Source organism: Amblyomma maculatum, chromosome 4 (genome assembly GCF_055883805.1).
Source record: "Amblyomma maculatum isolate TAMU_Amacu chromosome 4, ASM5588380v1, whole genome shotgun sequence".
NCBI lineage: Eukaryota > Metazoa > Arthropoda > Arachnida > Ixodida > Ixodidae > Amblyomma > Amblyomma maculatum.
The window spans coordinates 131,121,919-131,143,854 of record NC_139347.1 but is presented as its reverse complement, the minus strand read 5'-3'; the positions used below and the strand labels follow the sequence as shown (position 1 = coordinate 131,143,854).

At 45.4% G+C, this 21,936-nt stretch overlaps 1 pseudogene across 1 annotated transcript in view; it reads right to left on the bottom strand.

The window, feature by feature from the left end:
- LOC146192596 (uncharacterized) overlaps window positions 1-9,268 on the bottom strand; it is a 51,379-nt pseudogene extending 42,111 nt beyond the window's left edge. Inside the window, exons 1-4 of the transcript XR_014706518.1 lie at window positions 9,253-9,268; window positions 8,862-9,118; window positions 7,357-7,477; window positions 22-118 (exon numbers count right to left, since the gene is read on the bottom strand). The product of XR_014706518.1 is annotated as an uncharacterized LOC146192596 (transcript). The remainder of the gene's footprint in view (window positions 1-21; window positions 119-7,356; window positions 7,478-8,861; window positions 9,119-9,252) is intronic.
- Window positions 9,269-21,936: the final 12,668 nt, after the last annotated feature.

Here is a 21,936-nt window from a genome sequence, read left to right as displayed (position 1 = left end):
ACCCCCAAAACGCGGACGCACCTGCGGACGCCAAGCTGCTTGAAGAAGTCCCTGAGCAGAGCGGTCCTCTCTTCCACCGAGTGCCGGAAGAACTTGTTGAGCAGGCTGAAGTCCATGTCTGCGATTTAGCATGTGTCCCAATGCACACAGTTGACACCGTCATTGTACACATTTCACAGTATGTGTACATTCCAGCAAACGTCAATGCAGGTATTGGTTTGACATTGCGTAGTTGCTATGTGCAAATATACTCGTATAGGATGGCGCAAAAAGCAGAAACAGCATCTTAAATGTTTATGCTCTCTGTTTTCGGTTCCATTCTATGCTAAACTTTTCTGCGCTCCCGTCGTTTCCACTAACTTGTTGTCAGTACAGACACCGAGTTGAATTATAATGGTGGGGTAGACAATAAATCACAGAAGCAACTTCAGTAAAACAAAAAGACATTAAGACCGACCAAACTGACAGAGGAGCAGTAAAACAAAAAGACATTAAGACCGACCAAACTGACAGAGGAGCTGAGTACTCTGTCTCACATTACTTTCTTGCACCTTGCCATTACCATGGTTTGTCAAATAGAACAAGAATAATTGCAGCTTTCCCAGCATATAAAGCTCGCTCGGGATAGAAGACGTGGTCACTACCGTTGTCGTTATTATAACATCGAATTTAGAGAAGTCAGAAAAATATGCACGTAATCTTGTATCAGAATTGTGACGCGAAAGTTCATTGTTCAGAGCTCAAGGTGGTGCCATACCACTGATTTTCCCAGTTGTCAATCATCTGGTAGTCAACGTAGAGGCTAGTTTGCGATAATCATTCGCAACGGCGACTTCATCATCATCATCATCAGCAGCAGCAGCAGTCTGACTATACCCATTGCAAGGCGAAGACCTCTCCCTTGTACCTCCAATTAGATCGGTCCTGTGCTAGCTGGATCTACTTGACCCCTGCGAGCTTCATAACCCTAATCTGTCCACCTAACTTTCTGCAGCCCGGTGCTACGCTTTACTTTCCTTGGAATCCAATTTGTTACCCTAAGTGACCATCTGTTATCCTCTTTTCGCACTACATCTCCTACCCATGTCCATTTGTTCTTCTTGATTTGCACTAGAATTTCGGTAACTTGAGTTATTTCTCTGACCCACTCTGCACGTTTCCTATCTCTTAATGTTACGCCAACCATGTTTCGTTTCATGGCCCTCTGCGCAGTCCTCAATTTCAGTACAACCCTTTTGTTAGCCTCCAAGTTTCAGCCCCATAGGTGAGTACAGGTAAGTACAGAACGGTGACGTAGGTACCTCCAATTCTACGCCGCGCATTATAAGTACAGGTGTCCACCGAAAAGCGGTTCAGACATGCCCCTTGTACCCGTGCTACACGGGAAAATTAATGCAATTACCACCGAATGACATTTCTTCAGTTTAATGTCATTTTTTTCGACCCGCTGCTGTATACGATCGAAACTTATGCCTTTGCAAATGATGCCAATTGCGATAGATACGCAAGTATTGATGCACCTTCAATACATTGCAAAAATGATGAACGCTGTGAACGAAAGGAACCTTTAAATTCCTATTCATGTCTTGCTTAATAATCGCAGGTAATAATCGAAGGGAAAGAGACGTCAGACTCATGCCTTGCAAACACATTAAATAAATCTTTTCCGAAGTAAATTATAGCCACTTTAATGCCGGAATCGCGAATTTCTTAGGCGACAAGATAGAGGCATCTCCCTTTTTAAGACCAACGGACGAAAGTGAAATTTTTGCAATATGCCGAAAATTAAAAGACAGCTGCAGTCTTGATGCACATAATATGCAGAGCCGACCATTTAAGTACATTCTTGACAGAATTACGCCATGCCTAACCTACATATACAACACCGCACTTATTACAGCTCATTTCCCTACTGACATGCAGCTAGCCAGGGTAGCCGTGATATATAAAAAGACGATGCGAACAAGTTGGGAAACTATAGGCCAGTGTCTGTACTTCCGTATTTTTCTAAGGGTTTAGAACAACTGATTCGCATCCTCTTCCAACATTTTCTGCAGAAACATTCCGTAATAACCGACTGTCAGTATGGCTTTACACAAAATAGGTCCATGGAGCATGCGCTACTCGTCCAAAAGGAATACATTTTAAAAAATTTTGAGTCACAGCTTCAACCTCTCGGTGTTTTCGTTGATTTCCGTAAAGCCTTCGATTGCCTAAATCACGATATTCTTTTTGCAAAACTAGAGAACTGTGGCATACGCGGGCATGCTCTCAGCCTAATCAAATCTTATCTGAATTCACGGTATCAGTATGTGGTGATTAAACATTCCTCTTCACAGATTCTAGGAATTTCGAATGGCGTCCCTCAAGGCAGCATTTTAGGGCCACTCCTGTTCAATATAATATATATATATATATATATATATATATATATATATATATATATATATATATATATATATATATATATATATATATATATATATATATATATATTTATATATATATATATATATATATATATATATATATATAAATGACATCCCTAATATCAGTAACCATGCAAAATACATTATATATGCAGATGACACCAGCCTATTTTTTTCTTCCAATGACGTGCAAAGATTAGCAGACATCGCTAATCGCACACTCTCATCGCTTGCCACATGGTCATCAGCCAACTCATTAAAGATAAACAAAGAAAAAACTAAAGCAGTACTTTTCTTTCCTAGAGGAAAACAAGTACTTTACCGCCCCTCGTTATACCTCAATGGCAGTGTAATTGAGTACGTGGACACATTCAAATAATTAGGTGTAACGTTTAGCAGTACGATGACATGGGATGTCCATGTTAATAGCAATGTGTTAACGCTTTCTAGAATTGTCGGAATTACTTCACGAACAGGCGTATTCTACCCATCAAAACTTAAATTACTGTATATTATGCATTTTTTATTCCCTCCTTAGCTATTGCCTCCTTGTCTGGGGCAATACAACTGTATATAATGTCATTAAACTGCAAACATTACAAAAGAAAATGCTTCGCGCAATTGTCAATGATTCGCCTACTAGACACATTTACCTACATTATAATATTGTACCTTTCAACAAATTATTTGACTACAGATTTGCATCTCTCTATAAATCAACGATAAAAAAGGGTGATTCATTTTTTTTTTTTCTGAAATTGTTCCTATTACATGTCGCCACTCATCATACATCAGATTGCAGAGTAGGTTTGCATTACCAAAGTGCGGAACTAACTATGGGTTTTGTATGTTGAGATTTATTGTGCCAAAGTTCCTAAATACCCCTCTGAGTGACCAAGTGAATATTATGTCTTTTTCTTCCATTCGTAAAAGCTTTATTGAGCAATCTATGCTACCGTGATGTCATTTGTGTTTGAACGTACTGTGCCACTCTGCGTTATAGCCTCACCGTCTTCTGCGTATATTATTGCTGCCAGTTATGAGGCATGTTCTGTCAACCTTGTTCTACGTATAGATGCACTTGTATTCATATTTTTTTACCAGTAGTAGTTTTTGCCTTGCGCCTACTGCTGACTTGTAGGGGTGGTGAGGCCCGTCAAGTGGTGTGTAATTCACTGCTTTTTTCTCACCATCCCTAGTTTGCATGTACAAACTGAAATAAAGATTGATTGATTGATTGATTCATGACTCGTAACCAACCTATTGATACGACAACCCGTTACAAAGTTAGCGACTGCGCCGGTGGCGTTTGTTTACGAAAGGATAGAGAAGGTGCGCCTGCCGGCGCCCAGGTGTAAAAAGCGCACGCGTTGTTTCAGCAAAGCACATTTTGCATACAAATACAACTGCAACACTTAAAATAAGCAGCGTCTAGTATTGACCGTATAGCATGTACTGACCGACGATGCTTTTATAGAACCTTCGAGTATCGCCCGACGGCGTAGCGCACCACAACCCCGTCGAGTCCCGTTTTCGCAAGATCATTTGTTCGGCGTAAATGCCCGTCACAAAATGCCGGATCCCAGCCTCATCAAGACAGCAGACGACTAAATCGCATCACTTGCAGCACCGGATGCCACGGCCTTACCGAAACGGTGCTCTGGCCGCGCACTACACCTTGGTCGTCGTTAGGCCTAAACAGTTTCGCATCGAAGTAACAGCGGACGGCGCTTTGGAGATAGTCATTTGCCTATTCATGGAACTGCCTTACTGTAATTTCAATTATGTCCTAAATCATATCAGAATAAGCGGAAGGTGTATTGTCGGCGGCGCATTAGCAGCACGAGATCGGATCTCACACCGGCGCTGCGGCTGCTACTGGGCTGTAAGCAGAAACTCGCTCTGGTTACTTATCAACGATCCTCAACAAATATTATTTTCTGAAATCCCTTCATCCAAGGGCGTATTATTTAAGATCAACAGATTTTAACATGTTTTTGTTACGATGGCGAAAGGGAACCGCTGTGCCAGTGCGGTGACTGGTTGATGGTAGCGAGGGTTGAATTATTTTTCGCGATGCTATTTGGGATGTTTCACATAATATATTGACCAGCTACGAGGTTGCAGATGCACAGCAGTACTATAATGCCTGCGGCACCTTTGTAGTTTATTTTGGGTGTATATTGTCACCGATTTCCTGTTGGCATGACAACACATGTCCTCGTTATCGTATTCGAATGAGTTCCTCAAACTCATTCAATACCTAACGTCGTTTTCATCGAATAGTATTAAATTTTCTCGTGTGGCAGTAAACAAATGTAATTTTGAACAAATGTCGTTCGGTGGCAATGGCATTAAATTTGCCGTGTGGCAGGAGTATCTCAAAAAGCAAAAAAAGAACTAAAGACGTCTAAACATTTGCCAAACTCTGCGCCAGTCTCTCAATGCCAAAAATACGCACAATGAAAAGACAGTGGTAAACGCTTTAAAGGTGAAACTTGAGCGTCCTTCCATTTCTTTTTCTCTCCCCCTTTAGGCGTCGATGAGCAGTTTCCTTCACTTCCGTGAGCATGGTGATATGCTTCAAGTCAGGCGAAACTGCCGGCTTGACCGGTGAAGCTTCCACAGAAGAGACGGTGCCACTTATGGTGGGTGTGACGTGTTAGTGCTACAGCTCAGCCAAGTCGCACAGCGAAGGAAAGAAAATCTTTGCGATTTAGAGCAGTTCTCCTCCCAATAGTGTGCGTGCAATAATAGATTGTCGTGATGTTCTAAGCTCAAAATGATGTCACCGTTATTTCCTCTTTCGCAAAATAAGTTTACTTTTAAATTTCGAGACCTCAAACAATTCCCAGATTTTCCCGTCCCTTGGAATTACAATTAACTGGATTTCAATGTGCTAGATTCGCCACACGAGAAGGAATCTCTAAATACTGTGGACACGAAACTGAGGGTGAATATCGGTACCCAGAGCGCACCGTGGCTAAATGATGCCTCCCCGTGGAGCTCACTATAAACAGTATTTGCATCAGAGCCTGTACCGTCTCACAATATTTGCCTCAGCTTAATCATAATAGCAGCTCTATACTTCATGCCCCTCTGAAGATTATTTATCTTTCCCTTCTAGGCTTCTAACCACTATTCGCAGACATTGTAAACTTTGGACTGCTCTTACATTATCTTCTGTTTTATTCACTACACAGTGACTATGCGAAAAAAAAAACTGGCACTTTTGAAAATGAGGCAGGGCAACTGATGCCCCTGTTGAGCTAGGCTTCACTTTAATTTATTAATTACCAGTTGCTGACCCCAACGCGCGAACCGGCATGCATATATATGTTGCAAACAAAAACAAATTTTACGCACCTTCCTGAGTTATCAGTTCTTAACTTGCATACATTTACAAGTCTGCATCGTGCACCTTTGTGTCTGTCTTCAGCACTGCATAAACTAAAATTACTACGGTTGTATATCCTGAATATAAGTTTGAAATGTCTGTATTTGAATTACTGTATGTGATAATTATTAGAAGAAAGTGCTGGTGGAAAGTAGCATTATAGGTTTAGGCCGCAGTAACTACCATCCCCCCAAGCACCTAATCAATATATAGCTGTAAAAAGGGGAGATGAGAAGGCTAATGGAGATATAGTTTACAAACAGAGTATTCACAAGCACAAAACACTTAGGGAAATATTTCACTAGAATGAACTGCACTTTCATGCAGCGCGCGGGGCGAACAAAAGAACGGTGAAATGCCGCTGTCTGCATTAGCGCGCTTGGCGAGGCATATCGAACGATCAAAAACTGCCAATTTTGCAAGTTCAGCAGTTACACCACGGCAGCAAATTACGGGAGACACCTAATATCCGCCACCATGGATAGGACACGACGGCACTAATGGTTACCGCCTGCGGCTCCACTTTCCTTGCGGTACGTTCACTTTGCTATTCACTTAATCACTACTGCCTTCATTATTACCTCTATTATCTCCCTTACACTCATTGGAGATTTAATATAGCGCGATCAGTTACCGTGATGTGCTAGCGCACGTGCCACTGCACGTGCCCAGATCACCTTGACGGCGATAGACAGGGCCACATGGAGCGAATCGGCACATTGATGTGACGCGCCAGGACCAATCAGCGCGTAACACCGGCGGAGAGCGGTAAGTGGTCACGGTGACGGGTCCCGGAACAGGCTATGCTACACCTCTCTATTAGTAGACAGTCGAAAGCTACTGTATTATGTGAAAGACTAACGCACATGAATATAAGCCTTGACATGAATAAGCCGCTTGGACATCCATACTTAACGTGTCCTTAACTTACAGATCGAAAGGTACCTAAGGATTTGACACGGATTCACAAATTAAGCAATGAAAATAGTTCATTTTTCTTCACGAACAAAATACACTCTATAAGTATCCAGGAGAAGGTCCGGTAATCACTGGCAGAATTGGGATCTGCCACACATAAACGACATGGAAGTATTCACAAAAGAACGCAGGATGACAAAAGCTTAACAAAAAATACATCATTCAAAGGAGTAAAGAGTGAAGAGAATAAATCCCCGCAATTTTCGCAAAAACGTGCCGACGGTAGCGAAATACAATACACTAGATAAAAGCGCAAGAATAATAGAAAAAGAACATATAGTTAAATAATGAATACAGGCAGAACAGCAAAACTGCCGAAAATTTCCTCTGAATCTGTATTGCTGCATTTGTGTCCCTCGTTACAAATTTACATCAGCCTGGGCGCTCCACTAAAAGTTACTACTTTACGATACGCGGAGATACACTGGTTGCGTTCTTTTAATGACATTGGACCAGTATATTGTGCCCCTTCTAGGTTCCCCTGCCCATTTGACGCAGGCTGAAATAGTCGTACAGAAAGGCACAGGAAAGAAAAAGAAAGCAGAAACCCACCGGGGAAGTTTGGAGCCAGGACAACCACCCCACTCCTCAGCAGTCAAGGAATCAGGTTATCAGAGAAGTCGCGGTAGCTCCCTGGTGCACCTTGCAGCAACACCGCCTGGGGTCGCCCCGTCTGCATTCAAGATGACCGACGTGAGTGAAGACGAAGCTACCATTTTTGGTTCCTTGAAATCCCCTGATCTGACATGCAAAATACTACACGCTAGCACACAGGTTCGAGTAGTGATCATAGCAGCCGCATGTAAATGGTTTTGTTGCGAAATAGTACACATTTGCTAACGTTTGAAGCACGCGGGGCGGTGCTTCAAACGCACTCCGGAGCTGTCTTCCTAGCATCCTATCAAGCCTATATAGGCGATTCATATCCTTTACTTTCTTGGGAAATAAATGGCAGAATTTTATGCGCTTAAGCCAAATTTTACAGCGAAACCTCCGTTAGATTAGCTTTGTTTTACTCGGTTTTCGGATCTTTCAGTAATGAACACACAAAGTATGTAGTCGAAGACCAAATAATTTCCAGATTCTTCAACTTTTCATTCAGGTTAAGCTACATTTTGTGCCCATTCTGCCTGTCATTTCTCGGGTAGTTCAGCTGCCTGTTTCACACGCTAATGGTCGCGATGCTTCTCGAGACGAATATCTCGCTCTTTAAGACGTTTTGTCCGGCAGCTTGACACGCTTATGATGTCGCTTATTCTTAAAATCACGCTGATGTCCCTGCACGCTGTCACTCTCGTAGCACTCGCCGCTGTTTGTATCGTCTTGCACAACATAAGTCGGCTCCAGACGGTCGGTGCGAAAGAATCAGGCTCGCTTTCCGTCTCTGATCAGATTATTAAAGACAAAAAGTAAATATAAAAGAGGAGTGCACGGTGTGACACCAACGTCACAATCACGTTTACTGTTTGTGAAGTCACTATCAAGCACCTCACCCGAAAGTTCACGTCAAAGGTTATGGGTACCATTGGTGGAGAAGCGTCCCTCTATCATGCCATGGGCGGACATGGCACACCACATGCACTACACATTGCTTTAACTCTAGGACATGCTGTTGCTGCGTTAGTACCGCGATATATAATGAATGTCAAACTTGACCCCTCATTCGAGATATTTATAGAGCGACAAGCAAGCAGAAGAAACAAGCAGGCACCCCTCCCTCAGCTTTTGCAACCTTGGTCGTAAAGTAGGGCTTTCGATTTAAAGGGACACAAAACAGAAAGCTGAGAGCATCTCTAAAACAGAGCACTACCGACATATTACGGTAGTCCTGAAGGCCTCTAAAAAGCATGAAAATATCCCTTTTATGTGATGTCATGAGCATTTAGCAACCAAACGCAGATTTCTATCGCTGGGAGTTAAAATACTTATTTTTGAGAGGTCTAATTCAGATATATCTCGCAACGCTATGCTATGGAAGCTAGTATCCCCACTAATCAGGAAAGTACACGTATCAAGGCGGCGCAAAAAGAGCAATGCTACATGCATTCAAAGCTCACCTCAGTAAAAGTGCCATCGCTTGTCATGCTGGAGGAGAAGAACTTCAGGTCGACCTCAATGCCATCAATGGGAGCATTGCGGTACACGCGCCTCGTTTTCATCCACTCCCGGTAAAGTGTGCCACAGGTAGTAACCCGCAGCTGGTGTTCAACCACATCTGGCTGCTGAAGGCTCTGCTCAACATCCAGCCCATACGTGGAGGCATTAAGAACCTGGCATCTGTCATGCAGCCAGCACCTCTCTACCAATAATCTCCCTGCAAATAGCCAGGAACTTCTCAGCTCCAGCGGTAAGCTACTCTTTTCGATCTATATGAACATGGGCCGCTTGAGAATTCCCTTAAACATGGTCCAAAGCTTTCAACCGTACTTATTTCGCAGCACTACCCACCATGTTTCTCACTCATTCGGACCTTATTCAACACACAACAAAACCGCTGGCGGAGCAGGTGTTCGCCGAACCTTATCTACTGTAGATTGTAATGTGTCGAAAATAAATATTATAAAGGTACATTCAACCACATCTACATGATCATGTGTTGCATACTGGTTGGGGACATATGGGAACCTAGGGAAGTACGAATATGATAACTGCAGTGCAATCCTAACAGCGCAAGAGCACTAATTGCTACACAAAGACTTCAGATTAGCTCAGGGTTTGCCATGGGCAAAGCCCTGAGCCTGTGCAGTTCGCAAGTCGTTTCGCTGCGGTCGAGCGAAAGCAGAATTTTGAGTAAAATTCAGTACATTGATTATCTTTTCACTTTCTTGTATACAGCACTATTCGGGCGCTCTAGAGAAGCTTGAATGGCTCTCTACCAAAACAACTATACAAAGCATGTCATAACTTTTCATTGTGACTCTGTGCCTGCAAAAGCAGAACAATTGTGCGACAACTGAGCTTTTACAAGGCCGCTGAGGACATACAGAACAGTGCTGCTATCGATACTATGGAGTCCTAATCACATACTTGCCATATTTTATTTAGCCGGAACCCCGCCTGTCTGGTTTGAAACGCGCGAAGGCGAGCTGACATCTTGGGATATATGCAAACAAAGGCTTCACAACCTTTTCGGCAAACATTTTGGATGCCACCTTGCTGCCAAGAAAGACCTGGCATCTCGCGCCCAAACTTCGTCCGAATCTTATATTTCCTACATACAAGACGTCCTATCCCTGTGCCAAAAAGTCGACTAGGCCATGACTGAGGAACATAAAGTGGGCCACATACTAAAGGGTATAGCCGACGACGCTATCTACCTCTTCTTGTGCAAGGGCTGTTCTAATGTGGACTCTGTTCTTCAGATGTGCCAGCACTTCGAGCAGGTCAAACAAACACGCATACGTCACCGTTTTGATTGCCTGCCGAACACAGCTGCTAGCTCGTCCCGTACTGACCTGCCTACCAACCAGACTAACTTGACCTGTACCGTCCGCCGCAAACTCGAGGCTATGGCTCCCACTGTTTCCTCATGGTAGCTGACGGAGAACACCCTGCCTACGGTATCCTTTATCCAGGCCGATATTCGCCACGAGGTTGCCAATATGGGCACCTCTTGACCACGTCCTGGACACCATCGACTCCAAACCAGCCCTTCCAGTGATCGCTGCTGCCTCTAACCCCAGCTTTATGCCTCGATACGGCTACCAAAGTCCCAATGACGCGTACTGCTGATGATCGCCCAATCTGCTTCACGCGTTCCCGTGTCGGTCATATCACCCGTCACTGCCGCAACCGCTGGTGCGGCAGTGACGGGTAAAAATGTAACATCGAACCAAATACAGATCCCTGTCGACTTTCAGTTTATAGCTTTTGCGATGCGGATTACGTGTATCACCATTTTTTGTTGACGGGTAAGTCGAAAATGTCAAGAAAGTCACCGTGGTTTAGCTTTCATACTGGGATATAAAGGTCGATCATCACTGCCGAATGCATTTTTACGGTTACAAATATAGCACCTTTTAACCTACCGCCCGTGGAAGTGATATTGAACTGCTATGGGAGTTGAAGAGTGTGGCCTGAAACCATGTCGCTATCTGTTGAAGATATCATATAGTCATGACTGAAGCCCCAGGGAGCAGTAAAAGTACGCGTAGGCGAAACCCAGAGAATCAAGCCGGCTTCCAGCGCTGGTTTTGGAGTGCAGCGCACCTCTCGAGCCAACGGCCGCTTCGTCGTCGTCGTCCCCCAAGCGCGGCGGCCGGGCAGTGCTAGGCACGTCGCATTAATTCCCCCACGCGAAATGAGAACATCATTTCGGTGAGAAGGTGAGAATGGAAAATAATGAAATTAGGGGTGAGGTGAATTGTACAATAAGTCAAGTCCTCGCTTGCGGGAAACATCAAGGTTTCAAAACGCAACGTTGACACAGCGCTCAGTCACGCGAAAAGTACGGCTTTAAGCCGCCACATGCACAATCTCAGGCCACTGACGCGGAAGGCTGACGGTCACACTTCCATCAGGAACAACGTCGTAGTTGACGCTGTTTAGGCGGTGCAGGACTTTATACGGACCGAAATAACGATGTAGGAATTTTTCACACAAGCCTTTGTGGCGCACGGGAATCCACACCCATACTTGGTTCTTTACTTCGAAGTCGACTTTCCTGTGCTGAAAGTTACAGCGTCGAGTGTCGGTGACATGCTCTTCCTTGGTGTGCAAGCGGGCCAACTGACGGGCTTGCTTGGCTTGTTCCGCGAAATGCGCGGCATCGAGTGCGACCACTTCATCCTCGTACGGGAGCATCGAGTCCTACATCGTGCGGGCCTCCCTGCCATAGACCATACGGAACGGTGTAAACTGCGTGGTTTCCTACATCGCCGTACTGTAGGCGAAGGTGATACAGTAGGATCTCGTCCCACATTTTGTGCTAAACGTCGACGTACGCTGAGATCATGTCCGCTAACGTTATTTTGAACCGTTCCATTAGGTATTTGTATAAGGGGGATACGGTGTTGTACGATGATCGGTATGGCTGAGAGTTAAGGTGTCTCACAGCAGCCGAGCTGAAAACGCCTTGCCTCGGTCAATAATGATTGTCGACAGCACGATGTGTCTATGTACAATGTTGTTCACAAAAAATGGAGCAGCTTCATCGGCAGTACCTCGTGCAAGGGTCTTTCGTTTAAGCGTAGCGTGTCAAGCAGTCTGTGACGACTACTATCCATTTGTGACCATTCGAGGATAACGTAAATAGGCCCAAAAGGTCTATGTCCACTTTCTCGGATGGCGTCAGGGGTGGCTCAGTAGATTGCAACGAGCCGGATGGCTTGAGCGAAGGGTTTGTTTTTGCTGCTTGCATTGTCCACAAGTATGGACGTAACGCTCGACGCTCGGGGTAAGATGTGGCCAGCAATAGATCTGCCGGACTCGGTTTAGGGTGCGTGCAAAGCCAAGATGACCGGAAGTTGGTTCGTCATGACAGGTCAGGAGAATTTCGTGCCTTAAATCAGCCTGTATGACAAGCAGGTAAATTTTCGCACTGGAAGTAGAATTTTTATAAAGCACCTCATTGCGGAATTAAGCAGAACGATGGCAGCCACCGAGCAAGGTACCGGCGTATTTTAAGGTGCCCACCTTCGAGATGGTCGATGATCAAACGCAGCTCGGCGTCGGCACGCTGTCTGGAAACGAGGTCGGGCGTACTGACTGCTCCAAGGAAGCTATCGTCGTCGGTGGCGTCTGATGGAGGAGGGTCGACGGGAGCGATATACAGGCTGTCAGGATCGGCTTGCTTTCAGCCAGACTTATAAATAACGTCGAAATCAAACTCCTGCAGGCGTAATGCCCAACGTGATATGCAGACCCGCAACAGTCAGTGATGACATGAAACAGTCAACCGTAAAGGCATAGGGAGAACTTGACGGCGGCCCATAGTACCGCCAAACATTTTTTTTTTCAGTGGTAGAATAGTTGGACTCAGCACAGCAGAGTGCATGGCTGGCGCAAGCAATTACCTCGTCGACTCCACCTTGATGCTGAACTAGAACGGCACCAAGGCCGACGTTGCTTGCATCCGTGTGCAATTTCGTGCCGGCATCGTCGTGGAAATGTGCCAGTATCGGGGGTGATTGGAGCCGGCTTCGTAACCCGTCGAAACCCATCTGCTGCTCGGCGCCCCGGGAAAATGATGCGTCATCCCAAGTCAGGTATATCAGAGCACTGGGCTCCTAGCAAAGTTTTTAATTAAGCAGCGATAATAGGAGCACAGCCCCAAAAACTGTCGGACTGCTTTTTTTCTTGGCGGGGACGGGAAAGGCAGCAACGGCAGCAAGTTTGTCAGGGTCAACTCGGATGACGTCAGCACTCACAGATGTGCCCGAGAAGCTTCAATTCGGTAAACCCGAAGTGGCACTTTTGAAGCTTGACGAGTCTTGAAGTAATCACGAATACCTTAGTCGAACCAAACGCAAGCAGCATCGCTGTATCATCAGTCTTGCACGAGATTGTAATCTGCCCTAATTTGTTTCGTCGGCGAGAGACGCCGGGCCCACCTTCTGCCAGATATTTTTGCTTTGGTTTATAGAACCCTCGGTGCAGCGGTGGCGTAGCGGTAGAACATCCGCCTCGCATGCAAGAGGACCGGGGCTCAAATCCCGGTGCCACGCAATTCTCCACCGGATGAAGAAAAAATTCCGCGTGTCGATGGAATTGCATAAACAGGTTTGGGGTGCGACCTGATGCCGGTGAACACCTCCGGCAACGCACTCCCTCACCAGAACAGGAGTTGGCCACCCTGGTGCAGTAATTGGCCGCAACCTCCTATGATAAGCTCCATAAAACCCCGGCCCTCAGTCACCAGCGGCTGCGGAACAACTGACCACGGCGGCGGCCAGACCTGTGACGCAGCGGGGGGTGCTAAGAAAGCCTGGCTCCGCTGGACAGGCCGCCATTGGAAACTGACCCTGGCAACGTTTAATGCTAGAACCCTAGCTAGTGAAGCTAGCTTAGCAGTGCTGTTAGAGGAACTAGAGGGCATGAAATGGGATGTCATAGGGCTTAGTGAGGCTAGGAGGCCGAATGAGGCATATACTGTACTGAAGGATGGGCATGTACTGTGTTATCGAGGCTTACCAGAGAGGCGACAACTAGGAGTAGGTTTCCTTGTCAATAAGTATATAGCGGGAAATATAGATGAATTCTATAGTATTAATGAGAGGGTTGCAGGCATCGTAATTAGGCCTAATAAGCGGTATAAACTGAAGGTTGCACAGGCCTATGCACCTACATGTAGTTATGATGACCAAGCAGCTGAAAGCTTCTATGAAGATATAGAATCGGCAATGCGAAAAGCAAAGACGCGGTATACTGTACTAATGGGTGATTTCAATGCCAAGGTTGGGGAAAAGCAGGCAGGAGACAAGGCAGTAGGGGACTATGGCATTGGTTCTAGTAATAGCAGGGGAGAGTTACTAGTTGAGTTTGCAGAGCGCAATAACTTACGAATCCTGAATACCTTCTTCAGCAAACGGAAGAACCGGAAATGGACATGGAAAAGTCCTAACGGAGAGACTAAAAATTAAATCGACTTCATAATGTGTTCAACCCCCGCCATTATGCAAGATGTAAAGGTAATCGGGAAAGTGCGATGCAGTGACCACAGGATGGTGAGGTCCCGAATTACCCTAAATCTCAAGAAGGAACGCAACAGATTAGTAAGAAAGAAACCCATCAACGAATTAGCGGTGAGGGGGAGGACAGAAGAGTTCAGGATCTCGCTACAGAATAGGTTTTCAGCTCTAACTGAGGATGGCGACATTACCCTAGAGGCAAGGAACAATAATTTCAGAGATATCATTACTGAGTGCGCGGTAGAAGTAGGCGGTAGGATAGTTAGAGAGGATACCGGCAAACTGTCTAAGGAGACGACAGATTTGATTAAGAAACGCCAGAGTATGAAAGCTTCCAATCCAACAGACCAGATCGAATTGGCCGAGATGTCAAAGCTAATCAATAAGCGCAAGGTGGCCGTTATAAGGAAGTATAACATGGAGAAAATTTAGCATGCTGTAAAGAACGGGGGAAGCCTTAAAGCGGTTAAGAAAAAATTGGGCATAGGCAAAAGCCAGATGTATGCGATAAGGGACAAGGCGGGCAACGTCATCACTGATATGGAAAAGATAGTCGAAGTAGCCGAGGAGTTCTATACAGATCTCTACAGTAGCCAAAGCAGTCAGGACCGTAATGAGATTGGCGGTAGGGAAAAACAGTCAGACGTTCCACCAGTGACGAAGGACGAGGTCAAGAAAGCACTAGAAACTATGAAAAGGGGGAAATCAGCTGGAGAGGATCAGATAACTACAGATTTGCTGAAGGACGGGGGGGATTTCGTGCTAGAAAAACTGGCCACCCTGTATACGCAGTGCCTGGTGTCATCGACGGTACCGGAACCATGGAAGAATGCAAACATTATCCTCATCCACAAGAAAGGGGACTCTAAGGACCTTAAAAATTACAGACCAATCAGCTTACTGTCTGTTACGTATAAGGTATTTACTAAGGTAATCGCTGATAGAATCAGGACAACCTTAGACTGCGATCAAGCAAAGGATCAAGCAGGGTTTCGGAGACGGTACTCTACTATCGATCATATCTATACCATCAATCAGGTGGTAGAAAAATGCTCGGAATATAACCAGCCCTTATACATATCATTCATTGATTACGAAAAAGCATTTGACTCAGTTGAAACCTCGGCGGTTATGCAGGCTTTGCGAAATCAGGGGGTAGACGAGCCGTAAGTGAAAGTGCTGGAAGATATATATAGTGGCTGCATAGCAACCATAGTTCTGCATAAAGAAAGTAACAAAATTCCCATAAGGAAAGGTGTTAGGCAAGGAGACACAATCTCCCCAGTACTATTCACAGCTTGTTTAGAGGAAGTATTCAGAGACTTGGAATGGGAGCAATTAGGGATAAGGGTAGATGGAGAGTACCTCAGTAATCTGCGATTTGCTGATGACATTGCCTTTCTAAGCAACTCGGGGGATGAACTGCAAATAATGATTGATGACCTAGACAGGAAAAGTAGAAAGGTAGGCTTGAAAATCAATATGCAGAAGACTAAGGTAATGTTCAACAGCCTCGGGAAGGAACAGCAGTTTACATTAGGTAGCGAAATACTGGAAGTAGTAGGCGAATATGTCTACTATGGACAGGTAGTAACCGCAGATCCGGACCACGAAAAAGAAATAACAAGAAGAATACGATTGGGATGGAGCGCATTTGGCAAGCACTCGCAGATTATGACTAGCAGCTTACCGGTATCGCTCAAGAGGAAAGTATACAACAGTTGCATCTTGCCTGTACTCACCTATCGGGCTGAAACGTGGAGGCTAACCAAGAGAGTTCTACTTAAGTTGAGGACAACCCAGAGGTCTATGGCACGAAAAATGGTAGGGGTAACATTAAGAGATAGAAAGCGTGCAGAGTGGGTCAAAGAAATAACTCAAGTTACCGACATTCTAGTAGAAATTAAGAAGAAGAAATGGACATGGGCAGGACATGTAGTGCGAAGAGAGGATAACCGATGGTCGGTGAGGGTAACAAACTGGATTCCAAGGGAAGGAAAGCGTAGCAGGGGGCGGCAGAAAGTTAGGTGGGCGGATGAGATTAAGAAGTTCGCAGGGGTAAAGTGGATGCAGCTAGCACAGAACCGGGTTAAGTGGAGAAATATGGGAGAGGCCTTCGCCCTGCAGTGGGTATAATCAGGCTGATGATGATGATGATGATGATGATGATGATGATGATGATGATGATGATGATAGAACCCTCTTGCATTGGGTGCTTGAGGTAGGTATCCCATTTGAAGCGTGGAGTTTTCGTACTATTCTGACGAAAACATAGCCTCAAATGATCCTACAATAAAGACGTTCTCGCTTGTGCGGGTCGCCCTCTACCCCCACTCCATACATAAATCCGCCCTCGGAAGACGCCTTTTGAAGAGCTGCCCATGACTTTCACTCAGCGCATTACAATGCGTATATACGTTCATTCTTATTTTCCTATTCTCGTGTCTACATCATACCAGCTAACATCCTTCATATCTTTCATATCCTTTATCCTTCATATCTTCATATCTAACGAAGCGGTACGTAAAGGAGTATTGCCTTATGAGCACCAAAGTTAGCCTTAAAACCGGATGCTGCGTTAGTTCCGAGTACACGTGTACACAGGGCTATACGTTGACGTAACATGCATTATGCGCAGGTGGTTGTCAAACTGTTCTGCAATGCGGCTCAATTCCCGGTGTTGCATGTCAATTTATGAGCGCAGCTGCAACAGAAGATAGCCTAATAGGGAGGGAACGCAATAGCAATAGCAATCTGCAGTGGTTGACACAGCGGACGCGCGACGCGTACAATGTTGAAAACAAAACATCCTGCGAATTTTGGCACTGACAATGGTTTGGTGGTTCAGTGTTTGGGGAAGTGCCACACGGTTACACGATTAGAGGTTTAAACATCCGCTGGCAAGAGCACGTGCTCTACGTGGAGAAGCTCGGGGACCATGCCTGGCGTTTCACTGCCAAAGCTTGATATCCTAAGCTTAATCGTAGACGAATTATGCGGCGAAGCCAGAGCTATAGTTAGAACAAGAAATAGCGGAGGCTGAAGCTTTCTTGCGGATCACAGCTTGACGGATGTGTTAGCAATAACCTCCGTTCGATTTTCCTGAGAGAATTATTGTTTCCGTCTGCACAACTGTAGGTTTGTTCGGCCTTTCATGCTTTTAATTTCTTTTGTTCCCGAGTATTACATTACATTATTTTCAGCGCCTTTGAATGTTGTCTCTCGTGATAATTTCATTTTTTGCTAGTTATGATTGTGTCTTCTTGAGCGGTTGTTATTCCCTCCATGAGCCGAGTATCGGTCTCTTTGCAGGAAAATAGTTTTCTCACGTTTCCGCCCAATTTAAGGTTGCTTCGTTTTTGCCGGCTTTCAATCCATACATGCCGCGACTACTGTCGTTACATTTTCAGTTGCTTTGTATGCGGATATTTCCACCCACTTACTATGTGATTGTTGGCAGATTACGTGCATCTGCTCTAATAAGACAACGCGCCTTTTCAATAAATATTAATTGTCAGTATCGCCCCGTGTGGCCTCCTTGTCTCTGTCCTGTCATTTCAGCGTATGTGTTTTTTTCCTTCCTGTGTTCCGCCAACTCCCGTCTACAACCACACTTCACTAAGGAAAGGAGAGCGGCGGCCGATAGAGAGGGTCGGTAAGGAGGTCAGCCCCTTCTGGCGGACGTGGGATGACTCCCCTAGACATTGTATATTTCATAGTTTTATTTGGTATATGTCGCTCTGCTTCAGCATTAAAGATGCAAAATTTCTTCAAACTAATTTCATGTGAACGCAACATACACGTCATTTTCTGTGGCGAGCCATGTTGTCCACTAGAACTGGAATGGGCGCGATGCACCTCTGTTCGCACGTGGCGAAGGCTGAGTGGAAGCTGTTGCCAATCTTGAACCCGCGCGTGTTTAAATTTCATGTACTCAAATTTCCACATAAATAGAAACATATGGTCTATAGACGCTTGTCTAGCCTTCCCCAAACAACGTCCTGCTGTTCATGGTACGCTCACGCTGCCGGCTTTCTGGCTGCTTCCTAGTGCACGGTGGTAGAGCACGTCTTTAATCGGCAGGCTCGCCGGCGTCATTCGCCACTGCACCAGCGTAGGTATCATATATATTCAGTATGCCCTTGCCACGGTTTCGAAGCAGAACCCCGGGTATTAAATAATTGACATTTCGTTTTTAACGTGTGGTACGAATTATAACTTTAAATTATTAATGGTACGCGCGCTCTCCTGGAAGCACCAATAAGTACCTTCAGAGGTTTGCGCAGAATCACAGATGATATAGTAAGATTGGCTTAAATAGCGAAAAGGTAGAGGCGCAGATTATATATCTTGCTTAATTCGAAGCGAATTGCAGCATCGAGCGATGCAATGCCGCACACTGCGTTGCCTCCAGCTGTCACTCACATGCAAACGAGGGAAAGATCTGCTCGCCGGTCTCAACCGGGCTTGACAACGCCTATCTCTGTAACCTGTAATTTGTTTGAGACAGCAGCAACTGCACAAAAATAACAATGGCTACGCTCCGTGTATGTCCACAGTGCAATACGTGACGGGCATATATTGCTCCTAACTTTATCAACTGATGTCTGCTGCGACATCCGCTTTACGTCAGATATATTTAGGACACTTCTAAACGAAAAGAACTAATGTATGCCGGCATGAAAACACCCGAGGAATTTCGATTACGAAGTACGAATTTTACTAATCCCTCTCTCCTCCGGATCGAGGGTGAGGTGTACGCAATTGGTGCTGCTGGCAAGTTTTAAAACGTATTTGTCATTTCAAGTATCAGGGTCATTAAATCGCATAGGAATGGGCTGAATTGTCGCGAAAGTACGACGATTAATTAAGGAACCCATTGTCTTTACAAATGGATTCTGCAATATGTGCTGAATTCATTTCTCTAAATTACGACAGTTAATTAAGAACGCATCTTTCTTCACAAATGCGTTGAGGAATATCTTAAACATTTTTGCGTAACTAACTCCATTTCACTGCTTGTACTAAAAGAAGACTTGTTACAAGCTGCCCGCCACCACAGTGCGTTCCCTCGGTTAGTGCAGCATAACGGAGAGTAGGCTATGTATCTTCGCAACTGTGAGCGGCGCCCATCGAGGCACCCTCGAGCAGGTGGCGTCGGCACATGCAGGCTCCTTAGAGCAGCAGCCGCATCCAAAGCGCAGAAACAGCACACTCGGCTCCTCGAACGCAGACGTCAGGACCCCATATGAAAGGTAGAAGCCTCGTGCTGTGTACGTACGTGCGTTCACGCTGGCTGCCGGAACAAGGAAACCCAAACGCAAGATTTTGTGCGAGAATTGTGAAGGCGGTCCTTAGCTAGCTGGCGGGGACACCGGGTGTCAAGCATAAAACGAGGCATAGCCGTTGCTGTGAGAACTGCGCAAGCTGTCACGGGCTCAAGGAGCGTTTTAAAACAATACAACCGTGTGCACAAGTACAGAAGAGCAAATCTTCGGCGGTAGCGGGTGGCGGTATCTAGCGGGGGACTAACAGGGGAGCTGAGAGCCTGAGAGAGCATGACAGATTTCACAACTCTATATCAGGGCGGTTTATAATCTATCTTGCCCCGTGCAGCGGTCTCCCGCTTCTCCCTCACGTGACATACGTACCCGCCCAGCTGAGCGCGAGCGCTTTAACGCTGGCGATTGATTGATTGATTGAAAACATCTTTATTTATTCAGTATTCGCAGAACATGTGGGTGGGCCGCCTAGTCCGGTAGTCCATTGGCTGCTGCTTCTGCGCTGGCCCTCCCCACCAGCCAGTGCTGACGGTCAGGATCATAGCTGAGCAGAATAGCCTCCCACTGCTCCTCCGAGGGGTTGGGAATGGGGTCAACTAAGGGATTAAATTGGCATGCCCACACCATATTGTAGAGGTTAGCTACCTCTCCACAGTGTGGGCACTGCGGACAGTATAGTGTAGGGTACCACAGGTGTAATTTAGCTGGTGTTGGGTATGTGTTGGTTTGTAGTCTCCTAAGGATGTTCTCTTCTAACTTATTCTAACCACACAAATCCCTCAATAAGTTAGAAGAGAACATCCTTTAACGCTGGCGAAGTACGGGTGTTGTCTGCCTTTAGATTGCGCGCTGCAACGCAGCCTTGTTTACAAGTAGTTCTTGGTGATACTTTAAAAATAATTTGCGGCTGTTCCGCTGAATCACCCATCACTGGGCGCGTGAGCTGTGTAGCCGCCGAGGTGAAGCACTCCATGATGAATAGGATGCGATGCGAAACGTTTCGCTAGTGCCGGTGAAATCCCTCTCGCGGAGAGAACAAAAGCACCGGCTACCAGTCAGGGGACTTGTGATGGTCCCTTAACTTTTATTTTATATCGCTGACAATTTCGACTTTCGGCTCAATATTTGTGATGAATCTTGAATCGGAAGTCTCAAGAAACACGAGACACCATATTTTTGGCAAGTAGCCGGACGTTTCGTCACATTTTCTGGATTTGTCTTGTGACCATATAGGGAGTCTAAGCCTATCGCGTGAGCATTAGGGTCAGAGTTGGAGCGATACTTAACATAACACTGCAGTGACGTGCCCCGCGGGTGTTCTCATCGCCAAAATATAAACCTCGACGATATCCCAATACAGTGAGAAAACAGACGAGACTAAAGATGGAGATAACGGAGACAGCTAGGAGACGGAAACGTTGGAGGCTGAGCCATGAAAGAAGGCCGGTGGAACTGAAAGAGCTTGAGATGAGGTACACGATAAACAAGGGCAAGTCGGTACGATAGAAGCCCATAAAAAAAAAGAAGTTATCAGCAAAGAAGAAGGGGCTGAAATTAGCCACAGAATTGGCGGAAATAGAAAAAAACATAGATGACCGGGGAAATGTACCGAGTGACAATTCGCCTAAAAGGGGGCCTCAAACTCTTGTCGCATGGACCCATAATACAAACTGACGCCCAGCTGAGCGCGAGCGCTTTAACGCTGGCGAAGTACGGGTGTTATCTGCCTTTAGATTGCGCGCTGCAACGCAGCCTTGTTTACAAGTAGTTCTGATGATGATGATGATGATCTGGGACAAAATGGCACATACCCACGGCGGGATATTGGCCACGGTGTATTGTAGTTTGTAAATAATTATGTTCAAGGACTGGAGTATTCAGATAAATATGAATCTTTAACTAGAATTTAGAAAAAATAAAAAGGAAAAGAAAAGATGAAACCGTACCTAGCATAGGAATCTACCTGTTGAAATTATGTTGTAAAATAAGGAGCTTCTGTTGCTTCAGGTTCGGGAAGATATCCTCCTCTTCTTCTTCGCTGCCTCCTTCTTTGATGCCAGCTGCATCAAAGAAGGAGGCAGCGAAGAAGAAGAGGAGGATATCTTCCCGAACCTGAAGCAACAGAAGCTCCTTATTTCACAACATAATTTCAACAGGTAGATTCCTATGCTAGGTACGGTTTCATCTTTTCTTTTCCTTTTTATTTTTTCTAAATTCTAGTT